The 6000-nt window shown below is 48.2% G+C and overlaps 1 protein-coding gene across 6 annotated transcripts in view; it reads right to left on the bottom strand.

The window, feature by feature from the left end:
• Positions 1 to 3343: 3343 nt before the first annotated feature.
• The window catches only part of LOC138672452 (uncharacterized), a 91035-nt gene continuing 88378 nt past the window's right edge, over positions 3344 to 6000 (bottom strand). For all 6 annotated transcript variants that reach the window (XM_069760425.1, XM_069760426.1, XM_069760428.1 and 3 more), the window contains one exon: positions 3344 to 5112. The gene's annotated coding sequence lies outside the window, so the exon portion shown is untranslated. The remainder of the gene's footprint in view (positions 5113 to 6000) is intronic.

Below are 6000 nucleotides of genomic sequence, written 5' to 3'. Positions count from 1 at the left end.
TGGACCACGGTGAGTCATTGGACGTGGTATATCTCGATTTTTCCAAAGCGTTTGATACCGTGCCGCACAAGAGGTTGGTACACAAAATGAGAATGCTTGGTCTGGGGGAAAATGTGTGTAAATGGGTTAGTAACTGGCTTAGTGATAGAAAGCAGAGGGTGGTTATAAATGGTATAGTCTCTAACTGGGTCGCTGTGACCAGTGGGGTACCGCAGGGGTCAGTATTGGGACCGGTTCTCTTCAACATATTCATTAATGATCTGGTAGAAGGTTTACACAGTAAAATATCGATATTTGCAGATGATACAAAACTATGTAAAGCAGTTAATACAAGAGAAGATAGTATTCTGCTACAGATGGATCTGGATAAGTTGGAAACTTGGGCTGAAAGGTGGCAGATGAGGTTTAACAATGATAAATGTAAGGTTATACACATGGGAAGAGGGAATCAATATCACCATTACACACTGAACGGGAAACCACTGGGTAAATCTGACAGGGAGAAGGACTTGGGGATCCTAGTTAATGATAAACTTACCTGGAGCAGCCAGTGCCAGGCAGCAGCTGCCAAGGCAAACAGGATCATGGGGTGCATTAAAAGAGGTCTGGATACACATGATGAGAGCATTATACTGCCTCTGTACAAATCCCTAGTTAGACCGCACATGGAGTACTGTGTCCAGTTTTGGGCACCGGTGCTCAGGAAGGATATAATGGAACTAGAGAGAGTACAAAGGAGGGCAACAAAATTAATAAAGGGGATGGGAGAACTACAATACCCAGATAGATTAGCGAAATTAGGATTATTTAGTCTAGAAAAAAGACGACTGAGGGGCGATCTAATAACCATGTATAAGTATATAAGGGGACAATACAAATATCTCGCTGAGGATCTGTTTATACCAAGGAAGGTGACGGGCACAAGGGGGCATTCTTTGCGTCTGGAGGAGAGAAGGTTTTTCCACCAACATAGAAGAGGATTCTTTACTGTTAGGGCAGTGAGAATCTGGAATTGCTTGCCTGAGGAGGTGGTGATGGCGAACTCAGTCGAGGGGTTCAAGAGAGGCCTGGATGTCTTCCTGGAGCAGAACAATATTGTATCATACAATTATTAGGTTCTGTAGAAGGACGTAGATCTGGGGATTTATTATGATGGAATATAGGCTGAACTGGATGGACAAATGTCTTTTTTCGGCCTTACTAACTATGTTACTATGTTACTATGTTACTATGTATCCAGAAGGCCACAGGCTTCACGTGAACAACAACATGGAGGCCTCCAGAAGGCCATAGGCTTCACGGGGATAATACCACGGAGGCCTTGAGAAGGCCACGGCAGCCATGTAAACCTGCAGTCAACAGGTCAAGAAGTCAAGGGTGACGGGGCAAGGCAGGCTCTGGACTGACAGTAGTCATCTTAGCGGCCTTTAAACCGAGGCTGTCATAATAGACTGCAGTATTTAAGATGTAACAGTGACGTGATCGGAGCCAGCTATGATCGCATCCATTACTCTCACATGACGGCTGTGTAATGCAGTCATCTTCCGCATTGTACGGCGCGCGCTCAGCTCCTGAGCCAGCTCCATATAGCGACAGTGCTCGCCCGCTGAATATACAGTTAGGTCCATATATATTTGGACAGAGACAACATTTTTCTAATTTTGGTTATAGACATTACCACAATGAATTTTAAACAAAACAATTCAGATGCAGTTGAAGTTCAGACTTTCAGCTTTCATTTGAGGGTATCCACATTAAAATTGGATGAAGGGTTTAGGAGTTTCAGCTCCTTAACATGTGCCACCCTGTTTTTAAAGGGACCAAAAGTAATTGGACAATTGACTCCAAGGCTATTTCATGGACAGATGTGGGCAATCCCTTCGTTATGTCATTCTCAATTAAGCAGATAAAAGGCCTGGAGTTGATTTGAGGTGTGGTGCTGCATTTGGAAGGTTTTGCTGTGAGGTAAACTCGCGGTCAAAGGAGCTCTCCATGCAGGTGAAACAAGCCATCATTAAGCTGCGAAAACAGAAAAAACCCATCCGAGAAATTGCTACAATATTAGGAGTGGCAAAATCTACAGTTTGGTCCATCCTGAGAAAGAAAGAAGGCACTGGTGAACTCATCAATGCAAAAAGACCTGGGCGCCCACGGAAGACAACAGTGGTGGATGATCGCAGAATAATCTCCATGGTGAAGAGAAACCCCTTCACAACAGCCGACCAAGTGACCAACACTCTCCAGGAGGTCGGCGTATCAATATCCAAATCTACCATAAAGAGAAGACTGCATGAAAGTAAATCCAGAGGGTTCACTGCACGGTGCAAGCCACTCATAAGCATCAAGAATAAAAAGGCTAAAAAACATCTAAAAAAGCCGCACAGTTCTGGAAGAACATTCTATGGGTAGATGAAGCCAAGATCAACCTCTACCAGAATGATGGAAAGAGATAAGTATGGCGAAGGCGCGGTCCAGCTCATTATCCAAAGCATACCACATCATCTGTAACACCCGGCGGAGGCAGTGTGATGGCGCGGGCATGCATGGCTGCCAGTGGCACTGGGTCACTAGTGGTTATTGATGATGTGACACAGGACAGAAGCAGCCAAATGAATTCTGAGGTCTTCAGAGCCATACTGTGTGCTCAGATCCAGCCAAATGCAGCCAAACTGATTGGTCGTCGTTTCATACTACAGATGGACAATGACCCAAAACATAAAGCCAAAGCAACCCAGGAGTTTATTAAAGCAAAGAAGTGGAATATTCTTGAATGGCCAAGTCAGTCACCTGATCTCAACCCAACTGAGCAGCATTTCTCTTGTTAAAGACTAAACTTCAGACAGAAAGGCCACAAACAAACAGCAACTGAAAACCACCGCAGTGAAGGCCGAGCATCAAAAAGGAGGAAACACGGCGTCTGGTGATGTCCATGAGTTCAAGACTTCAGGCAGTCATTGCCAACAAAGGGTATTCAACCAAGTACTAAAAATGAATATTTTATTTAAAATTATTGAATCTGTCCAATTACTTTTGGTCCCTTTTAAAACAGGGTGGCACATGTTAAGGAGCTGAAACTCCTAAACCCTTAATCCAATTTTAATGTGGAAACCCTGAAATGAAAGCTGAAAGTCTGAACTTCAACTGCATCTGAATTGTTTTGTTTAAAATTCATTGTGGTAATGTCTATAACCAAAATTAGAAAAATTTTGTCTCTGTCCAAATATATATGGACCTAACTGTATATGGTGGCTGTTACCAAGGAATTAATAGTGATACATAGGAGAGGTTTGGAAGACAGAGAACACTTATGGCGACTGATCCGAGTCCATGCAGCACACGAGGATATGAAGAAATTAATTACATTATGTCCAGCAATAATTATACACGCTACATTCTTATAGTCAGCTTCATTATAGGCCGAGTACAAAGACGATGAGGACAACTCCTGTATGATGGCGTTGACTATGCCCCTGGGACAGCGAGGACGCCACCCATGGGATGGCAAGGGTACAAATGTGGACTCCCCTGGGACTGCGACACCCCTCGGACAGCGGGGGCGACACCCCTGGGACAGCGAGGGCAACACCCCTGGGACAGAAAGGGTGCTTCCCGTGCGATGGCAAGGGTACAGAGGAGAACTCCATTGGGAGAGCGAGGGCGACACCCCTGGGACAGAGAGGGTACAAACGTGGAGTCCCCTGGAACAGCGACACCCCTCGGACAGCGAGGGCAACACCCCTGGGACAGCAAGGGCGCTTCCCGTGCGATGGCAAGGGTACAAAGGAGAACTCCATTGGGAGAGCGAGGGCGACACCCCTGGGACAGCGAGGGCAACACCCCTGGGACAGCGAGGGCGCTTCCCGTGCGATGGCAAGGGTACAGAGGAGAACTCCATTGGGAGAGCAAGGGCGACACCTCTGGGCCAGTGAGGATGACTCCCGTGTGATAGCAAGGGTGAACAATGATTCCCATTGCATAGCAAGAATGACACGCCTGAAATAGTGGCACAGAGGACGACTCCCACCAGATGGCGAGGGCACAGAGGACGACTCCCACCAGATGGCGAGGGCACAGAGGACGACTCCCACCAGATGGCGAGGGCACAGAGGACGACTCCCACCAGATGGCGAGGGCACAGAGGACGACTCCCACCAGATGGCGAGGGCACAGAGGACGACTCCCACCAGATGGCGAGGGCACAGAGGACGACTCCCACCAGATGGCGAGGGCACAGAGGACGACTCCCACCAGATGGCGAGGGCACAGAGGACGACTCCCACCAGATGGCGAGGGCACAGAGGACGACTCCCACCAGATGGCGAGGGCACAGAGGACGACTCCCACCAGATGGCGAGGGCACAGAGGACGACTCCCACCAGATGGCGAGGGCACAGAGGACGACTCCCACCAGATGGCGAGGGCACAGAGGATGACTCCCTTGCAATGTCGCAGTCACCAGAGATGATTCTCTTTTTCTAGGCCGGGTGCAGATGACGATACTCGTGTGCTAAAGATGCCACCAAAGTCCAGAAGTGACGTCCAGGTGAATAGACTGCCATTACCTATGGATCAGTCAGAACACTCTGCAGGAATGATTAACACGTGTCTCAGTGTCCGTCTCACCTGACACATAAGGAGATTTTTCTTCTGATCTCTATAGGATACAGAAGACTTCGGCTACGAGGACCCTGCAGCACTACAATGACGGGGGCCGAGGTCCGGTCTTCTCCTCAGGAGGACGAGGGGGGAGTCCATCTCCCATATCACATTCTCAGCACACGATTACCATCTTCTGCAGCTCGAGTCCTGGATCGCCGACTCCTGAGCGACCATTCCCACATATTGGAGGTTTCCTTCACAGTTTGTATAAAAAAAAAAAAAAATCTGCAACAAAATGCTTGAGAACACCGGTATAAAAGTATCCACATAAAAAACGTCACATAGGCATGGAAGCAGGGAAATGTTCGGAGAATAAGTGCAGTGTGGTCAGTGCCACATGTGACCGGCTCCCCGGCCGCTGGAGGCGATAATATACATCGTACATCACTGCTCCGGAATGTCCTTAAGGGGGATAAACATGACGAGACCCTCCAGGATAGAGAAACTAGGAGCCTGGGGAGAAAGGTCACAAATTATAACCAGACACAATCAGTGACCCCCACATAGGACCCATATAGAGAGCTCATCTGTTCCTCCCCCACACAAGATACACCCCCCATTATAAATTCGGATTACTCCATCGACTCTTGAAGTCTCAGGAATATTCAGGGCTTCATGACCAGCATCTTCAGCATTTGGCAGAGCACCTCTGGCTGTTATGACCTGCTGCAGACATAATGCTTTCCTGAGAAATCTCAGCTCAGTCCTCATGGGTCATAGCCCTCAGATCACTAAAATTATTGGATTTGTAATATCGAGCCAACAATCTCTTCTCTTCACGTTTTGGGCAGCATTGAATGTTCCTAGAATTACAGCCGGGAGCAGAGGTCACATAGAGCCCAGGTGACACTATCTGGACGAAGCAAGGAGAGGAGGCCGTCACAGGCTGCCACCAGATTCCTGAGAAGGCAGGTGCTCAAAACCCTCCAGTGACCGCAGAAGACCGGCAGAGCTCTGGTGGCAGCCGACGCTGAGGGTTCAGTTTGCACAGTAAGGAACCTACTAAACACTGGAAATCTCCATGTCTGTACTTAAGGACGTCCCTTCTACTGACCCAAAACACGTCGCCTCCAATGTAATCGCACCACAGAAATAACCCTAGAGATTCTGAGACTCCGTTCTGTGAAGCAGTGAAAAAAACTGGAACTTTCCAAGTCTATGGATCAGCAGATTCTGGAGACGGAAGAAAGGAGCATCTGCTAGAAAGAACACCCTGTCTACAGTGAAGCACAGCGGGGGCTCGGTGATGTCTACGGTGAAGCACAGCGAGGGCTCGGTGATGTCTACAGTGAAGCACAGCGGGGGCTCGGTGATGTCTACGGTGAAGCACAGCGAGGGCTC

Source organism: Ranitomeya imitator, chromosome 3 (assembly GCF_032444005.1).
Source record: "Ranitomeya imitator isolate aRanImi1 chromosome 3, aRanImi1.pri, whole genome shotgun sequence".
In the NCBI taxonomy this organism is placed as follows: domain Eukaryota; kingdom Metazoa; phylum Chordata; class Amphibia; order Anura; family Dendrobatidae; genus Ranitomeya; species Ranitomeya imitator.
The sequence above is the reverse complement of the archived record's forward strand: the minus strand, read 5'-3'. Positions and strand labels throughout refer to the sequence as shown.